This window comes from Grammomys surdaster, unplaced genomic scaffold, assembly GCF_004785775.1.
Source record: "Grammomys surdaster isolate TR1022 unplaced genomic scaffold, NIH_TR_1.0 125956, whole genome shotgun sequence".
In the NCBI taxonomy this organism is placed as follows: Eukaryota; Metazoa; Chordata; class Mammalia; order Rodentia; family Muridae; genus Grammomys; species Grammomys surdaster.
In genome coordinates, this window is record NW_021620775.1 from 4,275,482 (window position 1) to 4,299,132 (window position 23,651).

A 23,651-nucleotide genomic window follows, 5' to 3' on the forward strand; every position below is an offset into this window, starting at 1 on the left:
GTGTACCACATATGTTGCTACTCACAGAAATCACTAGAACTTTGGGTTTCCTAAACCTAGAGGTATAGATTGAGAGCCACCATTTGGGTGTCAGTCCTCACCAAGAGCAGCAATTGCTCGTAAGCTTTGGATCTATTCTCTAGTTCCTCTTTGTTTTTGTTTTTTTTAATTGGATATTTTATTTATTTACTTACAATACAAATGTCATCCAATTTCCCCATTCCCCACCCCCAGAAACCCCTTAAACCATCCTCCCTCCTCCTATTTCTATGAGGGTGTGCCCCCAACCACCCACTCCCACCCCCCCTCCCTCGAATTTCCCCTCACTGGGACATCCAGTCTTCAAAGGACCAAGGCCCTCCTCTCTCACTGATATCCGAGAAATCCATCCTCCTCTACAAATACAGCTAGATACATGGGTCCCTTCATGTGTGTTCCTCTTTGAATGCTTTAAAATATTATTTTCTTGTATGAGCTTTTTTTTTCAGTAAAGAAAACCACAGTGTCCTACAATTTATCATTCAGCTTTTGATCCTTATTTTATCAGGATCATTATCAGCCTACTATAATTTACTAGTATTCACAGGATTTGGTATAAGATAGTTGCAACTTATTTGTCTATTGAAAATGATTTGCCTAATGAAAACAAAAAGCCAAAAGCAAACTTACCCTGCTTTCTTAACTTCCTTTGGTCTGAGAACCAGATTTTCTCTGTAGTGTATGACTAGTAGTTGTGATCAAGGCGGCTGGAACACAGGGGCCTTTAGTAGAGATGAAAGTGATTTTCTTTATTCGCACTTCAGCAAGTTTTGGATTAATTTCAATTAAGATTCATTAATTTTAAATAGAGAACAAGAATCTTTCCTGAATTTATGGTATGGGCCAAAGGTTTTTGAATTCTTACCTAATTTCCCAAATGAAATTAAGGGGTTTGGATTCAACCGTTAAGTTCTCCTCAAAGAATCATCACTCTTTAAATGGATTGGAATATGAACGGACAGGAGACAGATGTGGCACTTGGAACACAGTCTTACACACTGAATGAGCAGTCATAATGAAGCTTTGTATTTCCAGAGTGGGATCGTTTTAACTGACAAATGGGCTGCTGTAGAAAAGACTTTCAACCCCACCTCTCATTTATTCAAGGTTATGATACTGATCTGATTGTACGTATAATTTATTGTGCCATCTCTGCTACTATTTTGTTTCTCCTTTATGATTTACACTGTAAACTTATGTAGTAATAGCACAATAGTAATGATGCATGGTAGCTCAGGGGTAGGCATTTATATTTCACCTAATTAAGGAAAAGCAGAATTTCCTAAGCACAGAGGGGAAAATTAGCCTGTCTTTAATAAGGTTTTAGGAAATTATGAAATATATCTTTGGAAATATTCCAATTGACTGGGGCTCTACAACTACTTGGAATTTTAAAGTAGTCGATAAAATTCCTAATAATATTTCTAATATCCCATTAACAGATTTAGTACATTGATTTGCATAGTATCCAATTTATTCTTTTACCTTATATGCAACAGAGAATGTGATTAAATCAATGTATTTGACACAATGACTAAAGCCATTATTTATTCTCTCTTACACATTATTCTAATCCCAAACATATTTGTTTAGCTTAGAAAAGATAAAAATACTGTCACCTCTAGACATAATTTCAAAGGACATTAACCATCCAAATTCATACTGACAGTAAGATCACAGAGCAGGCTACTTGAGTGATTTTAATATTTGTGCAAAATAGGTACAAACATAGCATGCAGCACAGCTGCCTATACATCATATGTAAAGTCGCTTTTAAAGGCTTAATTTGTAGAAACTATATATGTGTGTGCATGTCTGTATGGATATGGTGGTTTGAATGAGAATCTCCCCGCCCCAGCTTATATATTTGCCTGCTTGGTCATCAGGAAGTTTGACTGCTAGAGAAGGATTAGAAGGTGTGGCATTGATGGAGGGCAGATGTCACTGAGAGTGAGCTTTGATGTTTCAACAGCCCATACCAGGCTCAGCACCTGTACCCTCCCATAGCCTGGTGCTTGTGCATTATGATATAGCTCTCAGTCAATACTCCTGGGCCATGTCTCTTTGCTTCCAACCATGGTGATAATGAACTTACCTTCTGCAATGTTAGAAATCTTCCAATTAAATGTTTTCTTTTGAAAGTGTGGCTTTGGTTATGGTATCTCTGCACATCAATAGAACAATAACTAAGATGATGGATATGTATACATGAGTGCACTGGTGCATAAGCAAGAAGAAGGCGCAAATTCCCTGGAGCAACTGCTGCAGGAAGTTTTGGGCCATCTTCAGGGGTTCTGAGAACTAAATTGGGTCTCTGGAAGAGCAGTAATTCTGTTGAGTCTTCTCTCTAGCCACTAAGCTTATTTGTATAATAGCACTTAGTGAGAACCTACACTATCTTGTTTTGAGTTTAGGTATGAGTGTATAGTGTTTCGGAATGCTTGGAGACAAACTCAGATTTGAGCCACTGTGAATCATCTGTATAAGTGCCTTATATAGAATGGCAAATCTTATCACATATGTTCTCACAGCTGTACTAAAAGGAAAAACACATGGATGCTATACATTTAATGATAATGTTTGTTTAACTCAATGTGAACCATTGAGATTCTGACATACAGTTTTGTCTTAGTTACTTTTCTATTGCCATGAGAAAACACCATGACCAAGGCAACTTACAAAAGAAAATACTAAATTTGGGACTCATGATTACAGAAGGTTAGAGTCCTCTGCCATCATGGTTGGGAGCATAGTAACAGTCAGGAAGGTATGTCCCTGGAGCAGTAGGTGAGAGTCAACATCTTGATCCACAAGCACAAGGTTAGAAAGTTCAGTGGGAATGAAAAGGACTTTAGAAACTTCAAAGCCCATTTCCAGTGTCACACCTCCTTCAACAGGGCCACACTTCCAATCCTTCCCCACAAATTCTACAAAATGAGGGCTAACCTTTCAAATATATGAGCCAATGGAGGCCATTATTATACAAATCACTACAACTTATTTTAAAATGATTGCTAGAATATTTATATTTCTCTTTAGTAAATTTTCTAAGATTGACAATTATTTAACCAAGTCTATCTATTTCAATAGGAGGTGGTCATATTTCAAGTGCTCAGTAACCATGTGTCAATGTGGGTAGTAAACTGAACTACACAGCTCTATGTTGTAGATTGCATACACTGTGGCTGTGATACTTTTAAAAATCAATATTATGATTTTTTTCTGTTTCCTTATACTTTCCTTTCATTCTGCTAATACTAGATACTGGTGTTCATTTCCAATGATCATTTAAAAATTTTTCACAAACTCAGGGCCTTCAAGCAGAACTGATTTACTAACTTGCAGACCTAGAGGTCAGCAGAGTATAATGATCATCCTATGTATGATATTTTTAAGGCTCTGGGGAGAGTGAGCTGCTAGAGGCAAACTTGCTGCTTACTCTGTGGTAGTATCATTCAAAATTTGGCTACTAGTTTCATGTATCTTTCTCTGGCCTGTACCTCATGTCACCCTCTTATAAAGAACTGGGCAATTAAGGACATCCTACCCATCTTGATATTCCTGGATTAATTAACTTTGGAGAGTCTCTTTTACCATGTGAGTAAAAATGAAGGTATAGAGGATTAGGAAGTAGACATATTTAGGAAGGATATTTAAGCTAAGAGCAGATGTGGAAAATTGTCCAGGAACTATTAGCTCAAGCACAATATTTCAGGATTTAAAGTCAAATAGCAAACATATGCATGTGTGTCTGCCTAGAAAGTGAGGAGAAAATAATAATTTAAGTGAGGTATAGTAGAGAAGATATTCATGCTACTTTCTGACTGTTAGTGCAGATGAAGAAACCCAAGAATACACAAGGATATTTCCAATGTGGCTTTTCAATGACCTAACTCAATGAGAATTTGCAATATAGCATACTGAATACCAGTAAGTCCAAAAAGCTTCACTTCTTAGGTGTAGAAGGCACCAGGACAAATGAATAGTATTAAGTATTATGTATACTATTGTATTGAGTCACTTCCTAATTTGCAACAATTATATAAAATGTTAATTTTGGATATTGCTGGTGTGATCTCAAAGGAATAGACAGGCAGAAATCATTCAGAAAAAGTACTACATATGACATACACATAAAACAAATTCAACTGCCTTTGGGCTGGAGCAGACACAGAGTCAGTCTGCTCCTGGCCTGTGGAGAAACTGAATCCTGAATCATCTAGGAGCCACTGCACTCAGAGCAGCTGGTAAGAACTCCATCTCACTCCCTAAGCCCCAGATATACATCTAGGAGCCAGGGACATTCAGGGCACAGCAGCTACCCAAACCCTGCCCCTCCGGAATTCCACTTCCCTTCCGCCCCTGCCTGGCCTTTGGGCTGGAGCAGACACAGAGTTAGTCTGCTCTTGTCCTGTGGAGAAACTGAATCCTGAGTCATCGAGGAGCCACTGCACTCAGACCAGGATTTCCAGATCCAAGAGGTGGCCTGAGTCCCAGGAGTTCTTCCACCCAGGAGATTAGGAGCATAAGACCACAGAGACATCTGGACTCCGAGGAACTCTGCTATAAGCAAGATAACTGGAAATACAGACTCCAGTCTTACACAGTGAGGGCAGGTACCACTAGAGTTAACCAGATAGCGAAAGGCAAGTGCAAGAACATAAGCAACAGAAACCAAAGTTTCTTGGCATCATCAGTACCCAGTTCTCCCAATATAGCAAGCCCTGAGCACCCCATCACACCTGAAAAGCAGGATTCAGAATTAAAATCACTTCTCATGATGATGATAGAGGATTATAAGAAGGAATTAAGTAACTCCCTTAAAGAAATACAGGAGAGTACAAGTAAACAGATAGAAGCCCTTAAAGAGGAATCACAGAAATCCCTTAAAGAAATGCAAGAAAACACAAAGAAGGAATTAAACAAAAACATTCAGGATCTGAAACTGGAAATAGAAACAATAAAGAAAGTTCAAAGGGAGACAACCATGAAGATAGAAAACCTAAGAAAGAGATCAGGAGTCATAGACGCAAGCATCACCAACCGAATACAAGAGATAGAGAGAGAATCTCAAATGCAGAAGATACGGTGGAAAATATTGACACAGTTGTCAAAGAAAATGCAAAATGCAAAAAACTCCTAACTCAAAACATCCAGGAAATCCAGGACACAATGAGAAGACCAAACCTAAGGATAATAGGTATAGATGAGAATGAAGATTCCCAACTTAAAGGGCCAGTAAATATCTTCAACAAAATTATTGAGGAAAACTTCCCTAACCTAAAGAACAAGATGCCCATAAACATACAAGAAGCCTACAGAACACCAAATAGACTAGACCAGAAAAGAAATACCTCCCGTCACATAATAATCAAAATATCAGATGCACAAAAGAAAGAAAAAATACTAAAAGCAGTAAGGGAAAAAGGTCAAGTAACATATAAAAGCAGACCTATAAGAATTATACCAGACTTCTCACCAGAGACTATAAAAGCCAGCAGAGCCTGGAATGACATCATACAGACCCTAAGAGAACACAATTGCCAGCCCAGATTACTATACCCAGCAAAACTCTCAATCACTATAGATGGTGAAACCAAGATATTCCATGACAAAACCAAATTTGCACAATATCTTCCCACAAACCCAGCACTTCAAAGGATAATTGATGGAAAGCGCCAACACAAGGAGGGAAACTACAACCTAGAAAAAGCAAGGAAGTAATCTTCCAACAACCCCAAAAGAAGATAACTATACAAACATAACTTTACCTTTAATAACAAAAATAACAGGAAGGCACAATCATTTTTCCTTAATATCTCTTAACATCAATGGTCTCAATTCCCCAATAAAAAGACTCAGACTATCAGACTGGATACACAAACAAGACCCAGAATTTTTCTGCATACAAGAAACGCACCTCAGTGACAAAGACAGACACTACCTCAGAATAAAAGGGTGGAAAACAATTTTCCAAGCCAATGGTCCCAAGAAACAAGCTGGAGTAACCATTCTAATATCAAATAAAATCGACTTTCATCCAAAAATTAATCAAAAAAGATAAGGAAGGACACTTCATACACATCAAAGGAAAAATCTACCAAGGTGAACTCTCAATTCTGAACATCTATGCTCCAAATGCAAGGGCACCTACATACATAAAAGAAACTTTACTAAAGCTCAAAACACACATTGCACCTCACACAATAATAGTGGGGGATTTCAACACCCCACTCTCAGCAATGGACAGATCACGGAAACAGAAACTAAACCGAGACACTTTGACATTAACAGAAGTTATGAACCAAATGGACTTAACAGACATCTATAGAACATTTCATCCTAAAAGAAAAGAATATACCTTTTTCTCAGCACCTCATGGTACCTTCTCCAAAACAGACCATATAGTTGGTCACAAAACAGGCCTCTACAGATACAAAAAGATTGAAATAATCCCTTGCATCTTATCAGATCACCACGGACTAAGACTGGTCTTTAATAATGACAAAACCAATGGAAAACCCACGTGCACATGGAAGCTGAACAACTCTCTACTCAATGATGACTTGGTCAAGGAAGAAATAAAGAAAGAAATAAAAGACTTTTTAGAATTCAATGAAAATGAGGACACATCATACCAAAACTTGTGGGACTCCATGAAGGCAGTGATAAGAGGAAAACTCATAGCTCTAAGTGCCTACAAAAAGAAACTGGAAAGAGCACACACTAACAACTTGACTGCACAACTAAAAGCTCTAGAACAAAAAGAAGCAAATAGACCCAGGAGGAGTAGAAGGCAGGAAATAATCAAACTCAGGGCTGAAATCAGCTAAATAGAAACAGAAAGAACAATACAAAATATCAATAAAACCAGGAGCTGGTTCTTTGAGAAAATCAACAAGATAGATAAACCGTTAGCCAGATTAACCAGAGGGCACAGAGACAGTATCCAAATTAATAAAATCAGAACTGAAAAGGGAGAAATAATAAGAGAAACTGAAGAAATTCAAAAAATCATCAGATCCTACTACAAAGGCCTATACTCAACAAAACTGGAAAACCTGGATGAAATGGACAATTTCCTAGACAGATACCAGGTACCAAAGTTAAACCAGGAGCAGATAAACCATCTAAATAGTCCCATAACCCCTCAGGAAATAGCAGCAGTCATTAAAAGTCTCCCCACTAAAAAAAGCCCAGGACCAGATGGTTTTAGTGCTGAATTCTATCAGACCTTCAAGGAAGACCTAATACCAATTCCCTTCAAACTATTCCACAAAATAGAAACAGAAGGAACACTACCCAATTCGTTCTATGAAGCTACAATTACACTCATACCCAAACCCCACAAGGACCCGACAAAGAAAGAGAACTTCAGACCAATCTCCCTTATGAACATCGATGCAAAAATACTCAATAAAATTCTAGCAAACCGAATCCAAGAACACATCAAAACAATCATCCATCATGATCAAGTAGGTTTTATCCCAGGAATGCAGGGATTGTTCAATATTCAGAAATCCATCAATGTAATCCACTATAAACAAACTTAAAGAAAAAAACCACATGATCATCTCACTAGATGCTGAGAAAGCATTTGACAAAATTCAGCATCCCTTCATGATAAAAGTCTTGGAAAGATCAGGAATTCAAGGCCCCTACCTAAACATAGTAAAAACAATTTACAGCAAACCAGTAGCCAACATCAAGCTAAATGGAGAGAAACTTGAAGCAATCCCACTAAGATCAGGGACTAGACAAGGCTGCCCACTCTCCCCCTACCTATTCAATATAGTACTGGAAGTCCTAGCCAGAGCAATTAGACAACGAAAAGAAGTCAAAGGGATACAAATAGGAAAGGAAGAAGTCAAAATATCGCTATTTGCAGATGATATGATAGTATACTTAAGTGACCCCCAAATTTCCACCAGAGAACTCCTAAACCTGATAAACAACTTCAGCAAAGTGGCTGGTTATAAAATCAACTCAAACAAATCTGTAGCCTTCCTCTACATGAAAGATAAACAGACTGAAAAAGAAATTAGGGAAATGACACCCTTCACAATAGTTGCAAATAATATAAAATACCTTGGTGTGAATCTAACCAAGCAAGTGAAAGACCTGTATGACAAGAACTTCAAGTCTCTGAAGAAAGAAATTGAAGAAGATCTCAGAAGATGGAAAGATCTCCCATGCTCATGGATTGGCAGGATTAATATAATAAAAATGGCCATCTTGCCAAAAGCAATCTACAGATTCAAAGCAATCCCCATTAAAATCCCAACTCAATTCTTCACAGAGTTAGAAAAGGAAATTCTCAAATTCATATGGAATAACAAAAAACCTAGGATAGCGAAAACTATTCTCAACAATAAAAGAACTTCGGGAGGAATCACCATCCCTGACCTCAAGCTGTACTACAGAGCAATAGTGATAAAAACTACCTTGTATTGGTACAGTGACAGGCAGGAAGATCAATGGAATAGAATTGAAGACCCAGAAATGAACCCACACTCCTATGGTCACTTGATCTTTGACAAAGGAGCTAAAACTGTCCAGTGGAAAAAGGACAGCATTTTCAACAAATGGTGCTGGTTCAACTGGAGGACAACATGTAGAAGAATGAAAATTGATCCATTCTTACCCCCTTGTACAAAGCTCAAGTCTAAGTGGATAAAGGACCTCCACATAAAACCAGATACACTGAAACTAATAGAAGAGAAGGTGGGGAAGAGCCTCGAATACTTGGGCACAGGGGAAAAGTTCCTGAACAGAACACCAATGGCATATGCTCTAAGATCAAGAATTGACAAATGGGACTTCATAAAATTGCAAAGTTTCTGTAAGGCAAAGGACACTGTCAATAGGACAAAACGACAACCAACAAATTGGGAAAAGATCTTTACCAATCCTTCATCTGATAGAGGGCTAATATCCAATATATACAAAGAACTCAAGAAATTATACTCCAGACAACCAAATTACCCTATTAAAAAATGGGGTATAGAGCTTAACAAAGAATTTTCAATGGAAAAACTCGAATGGCCGAGAAGCACCTAAAGAAATGTTCTGTATCCTTAGTCGTCAGGGAAATGCAAATTAAAACAACCCTGAGATTCCATCTCACACCAGTCAGAATGGCTAAGATTAAAAACTCAGGTGATAATAGATGCTGGCGAGCGTGTGGAGAAAGAGGAACACTCCTCCATTGTTGGTGGGACTGCAAGATAGTGCAACCACTTTGGAAATCAGTGTGGCGGTTCCTCAGAAAATTGGACATAGTATTACCTGAGGATCCAGCTATACCACTCCTAGGCATATACCCAGAAGATGCTCGAACATATAACAAGGACATATGCTCAACTATGTTCATAGCAGCCTTGTTTATAATAGCCAGGAGCTGGAAAGAACCCAGATGTCCTTCAACTGAGGAATGGATTCAAAATATGTGGTATATTTACACAATGAAGTATTACTCAGCTATTAAAAACAATGAATACGAGAGGTTCCTAGGTAAATGGATGGAACTAGAAATAATCATCCTGAGTGAGGTAAGACAGTCACAAAAGAACACACATGGTATTCACTCACTGATTATTGGATATTAGCCCAGAACCTTGAAATGCCCAAGATTCAACTCACAGGCCACATGAAGCCCATAAAGAAGGAAGACCAAGTTGGGGTGATCCGGTCCTTCTTAGAAGGAGCAACAAAATACTCAAGGGAGCAAATATGGAGACAAAGTGAGGGACAGAAACTGAAGGAGCGGCCGTTTCAAGACCACTCCACCTGAGTATCTATCCCATGTGCAATCACCAATGGTAGAGACTGATGTGGAAGTCAGGAATTGCATGCTGATAAGAGCCTGATATGGATATCTCCTCAGAGGTCTTCAAGAGTCTGACATACTCAGAGGCAGATGCTCACAACTAGCTATTGAACTGATAATAGGGTTCTCAATAGAGGAGTTAGAGTGAAGACTGAAGGAGAGCTGAAAGGATTTGAGGCACCATGAAGAGAGCAACAATACCAACAACCACAGCTCCCAGGGTCTAAACCACCAGCCTGGGAGCACTAAGGGAGGGATCCAGGGCTTCAGTTGAATATGTAAGAGTGGAGGGCCCTGCTGGGCATAGGTGGAAGAAGAGAACCTTGAGGGCATGAAGGCTGGATGCCCCAGGGGGTGGGAATTTTGAGGGTGGGGAGGTGGGAGTAGGGGGGTAGATAGAGGTTACATCCACAGAGAAGAAGGAGGAGGGGTGAGGGGATTGGGGGTTCCTGGGTGGGTGGGGGATGGGGTAAGGGGACAACATAGGAAATGTAAATAAAACATCCAATAAAAAAAAAACCAAATTCAACTGTTGAAGGGAATTAAAATTAAAGTGTATAATTTTATTGTTTGTTATTTCATATACATTTTTCAGTTTATATTCTCCGTATTCCATTTTATAACCCCAGCCTCATCTTCCCTTTCTGCCTACTTCAACTCTGTATCCCTCAATACCAAAACCTCTCAAGAATTGATGTGGTTAATTTGACCACAGGACAACTGCAGGTCCTGGGATTCTGTGTGCAGCTTCTTCAGACATCAGTTACCTACTTTATCATCTCTAATACTACGTTCATAACCTACTTCTGACACTAATTTAGATGTTTTAAAGCAACGGTTGTCAAATTGGGGGTCATACACCTGATAACCTACATGTCAGATATTTATACTCTGATTCATAGCAATAACAAAATTGCAGTTATGAAGTAATAACAAAAATAAGTCTATGGCTGGGGGTCACCATAACATGAGGCATCGTATTAAAGGGTTCCAGCATTCGGAAGATTGAGAACCACTGATTTCAGAGAATTCACAATCACTACATTCTACACTTTGAGAAGTTTATAAGTTTTATCTGTTTTTAATGTCAGCAAATACTTTAAATAGCTTTGTTTGGCTTTTTGAGATGAGATTTGCAGGCATGTATCACCGTGCCAAGTTTATGGTATGGTGACATCCAAGTTAGCACTTGCACATAGGAGGCAAGAACTGTAACAACTGAGCTACATCCCCAGCCCTTCTTCAGACACTTTGAAAAAGGTATTTTGTTTAAACTTCTCAGTATGCCTCTCTTTAATTTCTCTTTATCTTGAAAGCTACATTTATTAGTGGATCAATGTTTTACAAAGATAATCAACAACAACAGTTTGTACAGTGTAGCCACGAGTTCACTGTGTCACTCACTCACTGGAAACCTGTGTTGATGAAGTCATCCCCTCTCCATAGAGCAGAGGTTTGACTGTATGGAGCGTCAAAGCTTACTGTCTTGCATCTGACTCAGCGAAGTTAAATGTTCAGTTTCCCAGTGTTGTAAAAGGAAATTGAATTCTTTCCCTAAGGTGCCCACCTATTGTGTTGCGGGCCTCCCTTGGCTTCCTGGTCACCTATTTTATTTTTTATTTTATTTTTTATTTTTTGTCAAATCTGATATCTAATTTGCCAGTGGCATACAGATTTGGTAAGATTACCAGTGTAAGAGATAAATATGCTGGTATCAAAGGACTGACATATCAGAACACATTTGATCTAAAGGAGGAGTAAATGACTGGTTTTAGTGACAGGGAAATTTAATTTTAGAGTCTGTTTTAGGTACAAGTGATAGTTTTTTTTTCCTGAAGTTGAAGAAACATAGCAAGTAAATAATAACATGGATTTTTTGATGGAAACATACAAGTTACATTAATCTTCATGGATTCAGTTGAAGCTTGTTTTCCTTCCATGTTTGGAGACAAAAATATCTGAGCCTGCATTTTAGCTCTGTTCTGAAAATAGTTGTGTGACTTTGAGCTTATAAATTACAACTTTGAGCCCCTACATTCCTCATCTATTGAAAAATTATAAAACATGACTTCACTGATGCTTTCTACTCTGAAATCCTTTCATAGTTAGGGACTTAGCAAACTATGAATTTTTACTTTAGAATACGATATCCAAACCAATAGTAAAGAACCAGCTCAGTTAAAAGCTTAAGTCTATGCTTCTAAAATACAAACACCATTGGAACCCTTTGCTAGTTTCTTAGGCTTTAGATTTGGCTTCATTATGTCCAGGATGGACTCCAGTATTTCTCATTTCTCACAAACTCCCAGGAGAGGGTGGTGCTGCAAGAGAAAGCACCACAGTGAGCATCAGGGCCATGGTCCCTGTGGGATTTCACTACTTGAGAAGGTCATTCTGGTAGAGTCTTTCTTAAGCTCATAGGCACATTCATGGTGGCTCAATTTATATTTTATACTAAGCATTACATCCACATGCTCTTCATCTGTGAGCAAATGAAAATGATTTTACTTCAGCTTCAAAATACTTTTTTCTACATTCATATTTCAATGGATTTAGTTGCATTATTTTCTATGTAATTTGATTATTTTAATCAAAGATGATTAACTATTTTGGTCTTTTTTAAATAGAGTGAATATGATACATGGCCTCAATTTGTCTCTTCCTTCTTCCTACAAAAGGTTTCTAGATGCTATGTTCATGCTTTTGACAGACCTCATATTGGTGCAGCTGGGAGCCATGCTGTAAGGGGAAGACCAGCATAGGTGCTATGGGAATTCCTTTCAATTTTCATTAACATTTCTACTTCCTCAGTCTAATTTATGTCAGGCTCCGCATCTATGACTCGCCTATTAATTTGGACAGCTGGTCTCTGCCCCTAAGCACCGAGCAGAAAGTTGCATTTGAGTCCCTCCCCCCACTCCACATAGCAACTTCTCTCAGACATAAAGTGAAAATGCAAAGGTAGGATGTTGCTGAGAGCAAGATAATTGATGCTTTGCTTCTGAGAGGAGGTTTTATGCCTTCAGTTCAGTAATTATATTCTGTTCTCGAAAATAAAAATTGTATCTGCAACTAAGAATTACCTTCAAATCTTTGCTCTGATTATAGTAGTGAACCTAACGAGGATTCCTGAACTCCCATCAGTATGGATGTGCCTCTTAGCAAATGTGGAGTCCTTGAAAGCACAGGTTAGACCAATTCTGATAAAGAACCATGAGTTCACACAGATCCAAGTTATAAAATTATCTTATCATTGTTGTTATTGTTTTGACATTGGAACAGATCTCAGAGGAGTGACCAACTAGAAAAACTGGGCTCTTGTGCTTAACAAGCTTGTAAGACGAAAGAATCATCCAGAGAGCTTGTCAGAAATTCAGTCTTTAATGTCATTTCATTCCTTCCTTGCCAAGACCATTTCACTCTATTATGTCAAATCTCATTTCTTTAAATTCTGAATTGCAACACACATCTTATGTGATTCTAGATATTTTCCAGCAGATATGTTCACCCTATACTTTGTTATTCGAAAGAACTACTTAAACACTTGAGCCATTTAATATAAAGGTCAACATTTCAAAATATGTCTGCACAAGAACTCTTTATTATGCCGACAATGGCTCTTTAGAGTCAAACATCAAATGTAGATACATTTAATACAAGTCTGCATTTTGGTTATAACTAGACATTTATCTGTCATTCTCTCAGACTGAGAATAAGGCCTTCATTGTGGACTGACAAAATATGATTGATGACAAAGGACCTAAGAACTTTAAAGAGAAGTTTTTGTTTTAAGCATCTAAGTTAGCATTTGCATCAGAAATCTATTTTTGATACAATTTCCTTTACATACTTGAAAATGTGCATAAACATTACCTAAAATGCAAACATAAATATTCGTGTCTGATTAGAGAATATGCACACAAAAATCTACACTAGTATTAAAATGACATTTCCCCTCATCTTGATTAGAATTAAGTTTATTTAGTAGGACAACACTGAGTGCCTTATCCATATCAGGAAATTAGATGATGGCATCATGAGGCATTATGAACTGGGAGGATAGGCCAAGTACTTTTATAGTATGGCAAACCCTAGAATTCCAACTGAAAAACAAACACTAAAAAGAATATTTTGTTTCTGTGAAAAACTGAGACTCACTCACTAGTAAAACAATTCCATTCTAGCCATCAAGGAAACAAGGGCTCCTTGTGACTCCTTGTGGTGGGAGAACAGGACTAAAGCACCTTGCATTCAGATAGGCGTTTTCCATTGCAGAGCACAGATAGTGTCTTTTGTTGAATAGCAAACACCTACTTAGTTCAAACTACAATCGTTATCTTATACATACATATAAGTTCCTTAAACTCTTGGAACGAAATAATATGACATGTGAGGATACTATAAACATAGAACTCATGACAGTGACTCTGACTGGGAAGAGTAACAAGGTTAATACACAGCCTGCACTTAGGTTAATAACAGTTTGTTTCTTAGTTTGGTTTGTGAGATTTCCATACATTGAAAATAATTACTAAATGAGTACTTAAAGACATGGCACTATATAAATCCAAACATGGATTTCAATCAATATAATTCATCAGGCAAGAACCTGTCATAACATCAGCCATGTTGGTTCTCTCTTCTTCCTGGTACTCATTAACTCAGGAATAATAAGGACTATTATGTATTATATAAAAACAATTTTCTCTACTTATAGTAACACAAAATAACATTTCTCTGCCATGGTTTCTCTCACATCACATTTTCTTTTTTTTTTCTTTTTCTTTTTTTTTTTAATTTCTTTTTTTTTTGAACATGAAATGCTTTTTTTTTATAGCATGTTTTACAAGGGGAGGGGGTAAGAGGGTCCAGGTGGTGGAAAAGTACAAAATCTTCTTGGCCTGTGCCTTGAAACATGTCATGGTCTATATGGTACACTGCCTTGAATTATGATCTACCTGCAGTTCTTCAGAAGATATGGTACACTGCTTGAGTTATGGTCTCCCTGCTATTCTTAAGAAGACATGGTACTCTGCTTTGAGTCTATCTGCAGTTGCTAAGCAGGATCTTGCAGTTGCCAAGCTTCAGAGGACATTGTGCAGGTGGGGAAAGGTAGGGGGTAAGGGTAAGGGCGAGGGTCCTGGCTTCTGGCATCTCCCCCTTCTCTGTTTAGTTAGAGAAGGCGTCTTATGTTCAATCCCAACTATGTGAGTTTTGAATTTGGATGTCTAATTATGGGGGGTCTTAGACAAGTTCACAACCCCAAAACACTGATGTGAGACGAGTCACATCGATGGTCGAAGGCTTTAGGCTGTCGACGATGGGCAACGTCAAGGGACTCTGATGTGGGTGAAAGGAGGGTGAGAGCCCTGTCTTAGGCCATGTAGGCTGCACCCACTCCCAGCACCACGCACTCCTTTTCGGCTGCATTGGGTGGGCCCCTGGGAAGTGGACCTACAATAATCCCGTCATTGGACTAACTCACAGCCATCCTAGACTCTTGTAAATGTTCAAGTTACCAACCATTTGTCAGTTTGGGGTGTAATATTGTCATAAAGGAAGGCTCCCCAATGTTAGCGGCCATATCAAGGGTGGCCTTGGTTTAGGAAAAAGCCAATTTTTGTTGTGGTGATCAAGAGGCCAAGCTCTCTAGCGAGAGAAATGAGGGCAAAGCCAGGCATACCAGGAACCCTTCTGGAGGGCGTGGAAGTCTAGGGGTCGACCGTAGGGGGAGGCAGGGGAGCTGACAGCTGTGTCAGTCTCCTGCGGAGTCACTTCTGGATCCTCTGCAATTTTCAGCTTATGGTAATGAACTTCAACTGCCTTCTCGATGGCAGCATCAACCTGGTTCCGTGGACGACAGGTCACGGGCGATGATCTCTGTCTTGCTCAATCTTGATATCGTGCGCACATCCTCTCAATGAGGGTCCGTCCGGATGGGTCCGTGCCTCGAGCCCCACGTCTGGGTGCCACTTGACCCGACCGGTGGGTCCTGGTTATTCGTGGGGGCGAGGAGGACTGCAACCTGCTATTCTTCAGAAGATATGGTACACTGCTTGAGTTATGGTCTCCCTGCTATTCTTCAGATGATATGGTACACTGCTTTGAGTCTATCTGCAGTTGCCAAGCAGGATCTTGCAGTTGCCCAGCTTCAGGGGACCTTGTGCAGGTGGGAAAAGGTAGGGGGTGAGGGTAAGGGCGAGGCTCCTGGCTTCTGGTCCATCTGGGTTAGAACTTCTAATAGCAGGCATCACGGGTGATTCAATTTTACCTGGGATGCTGCGTGAGTTCAAGCTCCTGGGAGTCCCTGTTTTTCTTGGTTTTCTGCGGTTGGGTACGGAGCTGCTGCCTGCGACCTGCTCTAGGCTCGGTCCCAAACCAGAAGTTCCCTCACATCACATTTTCATGGATAATCTATTGTCATTGGAAAAATAATTTTCATCACCAAAATATGAATTTACTTTTCCTGAACCACTTATCATGAAAGAGTAATAAAAGAAACAGTCTTTTTGCAGATATATGGGGAAAAGGTCAATTTAAGGTATAATGACAAAGTCAACACACACTAATGTGTTTGGTAAAGGTTAGTTCTATAGTTCTGTGGGGAGTGGGAAGAAAGAAAGGGAGTAAAATTATCATTCTAAATAGAAATTATGAATGATTGAAACATTCAATTTTTGAAGTAAAAGTTTTATCCAATACAAAGAAAAACTGTGAACTGTGGTTCTCATTTGATTTACTTGGAGATAAACTATTAAACAACAAGGCAGGTCACCTATCTTCTTATGCATTAGGTTGAAGATTTTTTTTAATAGTTTGCTCGTGTTTGTGTACATGCATATGCAGATGCTTATGTGCATGCGTATAGATCAGATACCCTGTAGATAGACTTACAGGTACTTGTGATCCACCTACAGTGGGTGCCAGAATGGAACTTCAGACTGTTGTAGTCATTTTTTAATCTCAATGGGGATTTCTACCCCACCTTAGATCATTCAGTTCCCAGAAAAAGACGCGTAATCTTTTAATCTATAATAAGCCTTTAAACAGCACTACAGCTGAGCAGATATCTCCCCTCTATGGTATTAGTATCTACTTCCTTTCAACAACTCTGAGTAATAACCTACAATGTTCCAACTGGATTGCACTTAACTCCAATTGGCCAACCATTATGGCCATGTTTGCATGACTCATCTACACCATGGCTTCCATTCCTCTCTCTACCTTCTCCCCTTCTTGTCTCTTTATGGTCCTCCTCTGACCCCAAGTCCAGTAATTGAAGCCTTGCCTACTTGTTTTCTGCCCAGCTATAGACTGAGGAAACTTTATTCAGACAATATTATTAAACTAAGGAGCAATTTCACATAGAATCACTTGGTGTACATGAGGATTTTCTCATTCCTGAGGAAACCAGGGCCAGTATTTAGTAATATAATACATAGGAAGAGATCACACCTCAGCACCAGGGCTCTGAAAAACAAAACATTCTGTTAGCTAATGAGCTGGATCACCAGCCTCTGACATTAGCTTTAATATTATTTATTGAAATTTGTGCCAAAATTTATTTTTAGCTAATTGAAATAAAGATTATTAAGAATGATGTAAAACTTGTTTTGTTCTTCATAGAAACTCACATAGTGTCTTAGGGTTTCTATGGTTGTGTAGAGACATCATGACTAGTGCACTCTTATAAAGGAAAGCATTTAATTATAACTGCCTTACAACTTCAGTAGTCCCTTAGTATCTTACTGAGAGGCATGACAGCATGCATGCAGACATGGTCCTGGAGTGGTATCTGAGATTCTACATCTTGATCCACAGGCAGCAGGAGACTGTGTGCCACACTGAACATACTGTGACCACAGGAAACCTCAAAACCACTTCCTCCAGAGACATACTTCTTCTGTCAAGGCCATATCTAATCTAAAAAGGCCTTACTTCATAATAGTGCTACTTCCTATGTGCCAAGGATTCACATACATGAGTCTATGTAAACTATTCCTACTCGAACCACCACAAATAGTAAGGAAACTTAGGTTATTAAATAAAACCCTAAATCTGCTTCCCTGACAGCCTCCCATCCCTGCTTGGATCTATCTAAAAATGAGAAAACCTGTAATGCTCTCAGGCAGCTTATTCTATCATTGGGCAGTACATCATGTTGTCTTTCTGTGTTGATCTGAAACACTCTGGTAATGTGTTACTGGAGATGCAACTCTGAATCTATAAGTATTGGAAACAAAATAAAAGTATTGCAATATTCTTGTCTTAAGGAATTTTGTTTTGCAAGATAAACAGATCATTAGTTTATCCCAATGTTCATACTCAAACACTATTGGTTGAAAAGTTATGTGTTGTTCTGGAAGATCATGGTATGTATGCTTCTAAAGTAATATTTTAACTTGAGAACTGGATGTATATATTTTAAAGGGTCTGATTTTACCTTGAAACAAACCATTAAAAATAAAGAAACCAAGGCTTCATGGTTTTAATGTTCTCTTCTACACACCTCTGAATGCTACACAGAGAACTTTTCAATCTTTCTTCCTCCAACCTGAGGTGACTCTTCATACACACAAATTCTGATACCTGTACCACAGATGCAAACTCCCTGAAAACTATGATTTTGTAATATTTTCTATTTGAATATTTTCTGTGATGTAAAATTTTATGAATGGAGCTTTAAGTTTTCTATTTTGAGATAATTGTCAGCCCATATATACTTATTCTAAATGTTAAATAATACAGACAATTCTTATATGTGCTTCAACCTATTTCATTCAATAACAGTGGTTGTTTTATTGCACTATAGTAGTTACACAACCAGAAAAGACACAATCCTGTTACCTTCTCAGACAACACCACTTTTCCATAGTCCCATTTCTATTTGTGAGTCGTAGTGTAGTCAAAACACAGAGCAGTCTTTCTACAGATTTCAGTTTTCATTTTACAGCTCCCTAACTCTCCTCTTCTTTCTTCTTTGATTTCTGGCAACTATTCATCTCTGGAAATAATTAATCTGTTTTTCATTTCTTTATTTTTGTCATATGAAGGATGCAATATAAACGGGACTATACAGTAGACAGTGAGCAATTGTTTGGATGGGAAATTGTCATTGAGAATGTTGATTCATCTAGGTTATTTGTGCTTAATGTTTTGTTTCATTTTAATTCCTAAATACTATTTCACACTGTGAATGTGCTTTGGTTTGTTTAACCATTCATCCATCAGAGGTTGGTCTGTTTTTTAAGCGTTTATAAATAAGGTCATTGGATATATTTCTTTCTTTCTTTCTTTTTTCTTTTTTATTGGATATTTCATTTATTTACAATTCAAATGTTATTATCCTCTTTCCCCATTTCTCCTCCCTAGAACCCCCTACCCTATCTTCCCTCCTCCTTTATGCTTTTATACCATTTTGATTACACACATGTATCAAGGTCAGTTCTAGGTTGAGGGTCTAGCAATACAATAGATGCAAATAATCAAGGAACAAGCAAGACAATAAACACAAATAGTCAAAGAAAAAGCAAGGCATTAAACCCAATTATGTGAACACTCCTGTGATCACTGTTTCTAAGGGCTTATCAGCATGACTGAAGTGTCTGAGCCTACTTCCCTGTCCTAGCACAAGGTCATTTTCATGTCTGAAGCCTACTTCCTTGTTCTAGCCTAGAATTTAGATTCCTGTCCAAAAATTACATCTTTGTTCTAGCTTAATATCTTAGGCTAATAATTTAGGTTCCTGCTTGGGATATATTTCATATACAGTTTTGAACGGACATATAATTCCATCTGTTTGAACTATATTGCCTAGAGATGAATGGCTGGATCATATAACAATTATAAATATGTTTCCTTTTTTTGAGATTATAATTTAACTACAACATCCCTCTATTTCCTTTCCTCCATCCATAACCTTCTAGATATCCTCTCTACTCTTCTTCAAATTCATGGTTTTCTTTCCCACTAATTCTTTTTATATACATATGTGTATTTGTATATACATATGTATTCTTAAAAATAGCCTATGAAGTCCATATAATGTTATTTGTATTATGGTTTCTGGAATGACTGTTTGGCAATGGGCAACCAATTGGTGTGCTCTTTCCTGGGGAGGGCCACTTCTCCCATACCCAGCCTTTTTCAGTTGCCTATAGCTCATGTGTAAGATTGAAGTCTCATGGGCTGTTGCTTGTCCTGTTTGGTATGTTTATTGGTGTAATTCCTGTTAAGCTTTCTGCTAAACAAAATATAGAATTTGAACCCATTTTAAAATATTTCAGCACCTAAGGCTCAGAGAACATTACAGAAGATGGGATAAAAGATTGTAAGAGCCAGAAGATAAGGGAGTTTGCTGTGACACTGTCCCTGCTTACAGGTAGCCCAGTCCAAGAATGTTGAAGTCCAGCTTATGTTATTGTTTTTAATAGCTGAGTAAATACTCCATTGGGTAAATGTACCACACTTTCTGTATCCATTCTTCTGTTGAAGGACATCTGGGTTCTTTCCAGCTTCTGGCTATTATAAATACAGCTGCTATGAACATAGTGGAACATATATCCTTGTTATATGTTGGAGCATATTCTGGGTATATGCCCAGGAGTGGTATAGCTAGGTCCTCAGGTAATGTTATGTCCAATTTTCTGAGAAAACACCATACTGATTTCCAGAGTGGTTGTACCAGCTTGCAATCCCACCAACAATGGAGGAGTGTTCCTCTTTCTCCACATCCTTGCCAGCATCTGCTATCATCTGAGTTTTTGATCTTAGCCATTCTGACTGGTGTGAGGTGGAATCTCAGGATTGTTTTGAGTTGCATTTCCCTGATGACTAAGGATGTTGAATATTTCTTTAGGTGCTTCTTGGCCATTCAAGTTTGCTCAGTTGAGAATTCTTTGTTTAGCTCTGTACCCCATTTTTAATAGGGTTATTTGGTTGTAAAAGTGGCCATATTGCCAAAAGCTATCTATAGATTTAGTGCTATTCCCATCACAATTTCAACTCAATTCTTCATAGAGATAGAGCAATTTGCAAATTCATTTGGAGTAACAAAAAACCCAGGATAGTGAGAACTATTCTAAACAATAAAAGAACTTCTGAGGGAATCACCATCTCTGACCACAAGCTGTACTACAGAGTCATAGTGATAAAAACTGCATGGTATTGGCACAAAGACAGGCAGGAAGATCAATTAGAATTGAAGATCCAGAAATGAACCCATACTCCCATGGTCACTTGATCTTTGACAAAGGAGCTAAAACCATCCAATGGAAAAATGACAGCATTTTCCACAAATGGTGCTGGTTCAACTGGAGGGCAGCATGTAGAAGGATGCAAATCGATCCATTCTTTTCTCCTTGTCCAAAGCTCAAGTCCAAGTGGATAAAGGACCTTCACATCCAACAAGATACACTGAAACTACTAGAAGAGAAGGTGGGGAAGAACCTCAAATACCTGGGCACAGGGGAAAAGTTCTTGAACAGAACACCAATGGCATATGCTCTAAGATCAAGAATTGACAAATGGGACTTCATAAAATTGCAAAGCTTCTGTAAGGCAAAGGACACTGTCAATAGGACAAAACGACAACCAACAAATTGGGAAAAGATCTTTACCAATCCCATATCCGATAGAAGGCTAATATCCAATATGTACAAAGAACTCAGGAAATTAGACTCCAGACAATCAAATCTTATTTTTAATGATGCTTCTTTTTCTTTAAAGATTTATTTATTTTATTTATATGAGTACACTGTAGCTGTTTTCAGACACACCAGAAGAGGGCATCAGATCCCATTACAGATGGTTGTGAGTCACCATGTGGTTGCTGGGAATTGAACTCGGGACCTCTGGAAGAGCAGTCAGTGCTCTTAACCACTGAGCCATCTCTCCAGCCCCTTAATGATGCTTCTTAAAAGCTTTAACCTCCCTATAGCCTACCACCCACCAGAGATAGTGGAAAAGAAAGGATATAGTGTGGGGGGAAGTGGACCTGTTTAGAAAGGTCCTTTGGAGTAACTCCCATCTGTGTTGTCTGGAAATCAGAGGATGAGTTCACAAGTTAGCACTGGCAGCTCAATCCACTTGTAAACACTTTAAGGTGATATACCAGCAGCCTAGTTCAGTAGAGTCAGGGTAGCAAACATGAATAAGCGGTGGTGGAACTACCTAACAGAGACAGCCATGCCTTAACTTCAGCACAAGTTAGCAGTGGGTCTAGGAGGGAAGACTTGAGATTCACTAGCATTACACAGCTAGCTCTATAAATAAGTTTAGCTCAAACTCTGTCACTGTCCGTCAAAAGTCCCATTTATACACCCCAAACATCACATGTCTTCTATGGGTTTTGCCTCTGCATGTGTCTTGTCTCAGTATGTGTCTTGTCTCAGCACATGTACCTGTCTTAGCTGATATCACTCTGCTAATGAGCCAGTGTCTAAGGACGCTACAAGAAACTGTAGCACATCACTGGAAGATTTTTGGTGTGTTTCTTCCTATGAAGTCTCAACAAATTTAGCTCAACTACACAGTGTAAGGAAGACTAGTGTATGCGTGTTGTTAGCAAAGAATCTTTGGTCATGTGTCCTTCCACATGTTTGTTTTAGCAGAACGTCCTTTCTCCTTTGTCTGCTTCAGTAAAACATTCTATCACAAGTCTGCCTTAGCCTTTTACACCTATGTCTACTTTAAAAAAACCTTCATGAGTTTGCCCCAGTAAAACCATCCAACACCACAGACTTACCAAAGAATCCTTAAAGACTCCAATTCAGAAATTAATTATTTCAATATAACATTTTTGGTGGGAAAATGGATAAAGAATAAATGAGGATGGACTCATGAGAGCTGTGAATCAGGTTAGACCCAGAGAGGCACTCACGTGTGACTTAAAGGACCTTTCTAAACAGGTTCAATTCCCCAACACTGTATCCTTTCTTTTCAACTATCTCTGATGGGCGGTAGGCTAGAGGGAGGTAAAAGATTTTAAGAAGCATCATTAAAAATGGGGTCTGAAAAAATTAATTTACAAATTTCCTTAAACAGATGTACACCATACACTTGCTGCTATGTTATTACTGAGCATTGGTCTAGCTATAGCAAGGTAATATATGAGTTTCATTGCTGCAACTCTCCCTGTGGATGGTACTTCCATGGAGTTGTCCATAACATAAGCAAGATGTAGAGGATAAAGAAAATGACTTATGAATCATATAGCCCTTGTTGAGTACTGTTGATACACTGGAAAAAGACAATAAGAGGCTACATATGATTAATCATTGATTAATATGAAATTAAAAGTCAGTGGATGCCTGGACCAGATTATAAACTTGATTCAGTGGAGCAGGCAAGCTGGTTTTGGTGATATTTTACAAATGTAGTAAAATATATGGCATCCAAATGATGAGGCACTAATGCCACTGAGATTCAAATTTCTGACACATTGGAGAAGTAATCAAATATGTTTAGATTTAGGGTGGCAGTTGGCAGACTGCTTTTGCAAGAGCCAAATACTAAAAAGAAATTCTTCATTGCAGACTAAACAGTATCTATCACAACTCTCAATTTCACTACTCTGGCAAAATATACAGCCACAGATAATCTATATATAAACATAGACTGTTGTAAAGCAAAACTTTATCATAATCTAAGAAGTAATCTGGATTCATCAATACCAAGTATTAAAGAAACAATAGGTTATTTAACCCTTCCACAGAGGTGAAGGATAAATTAGTATATCTTGCAACTTTTATCATATAGGGATCATTTATAAACATTTCTGGTT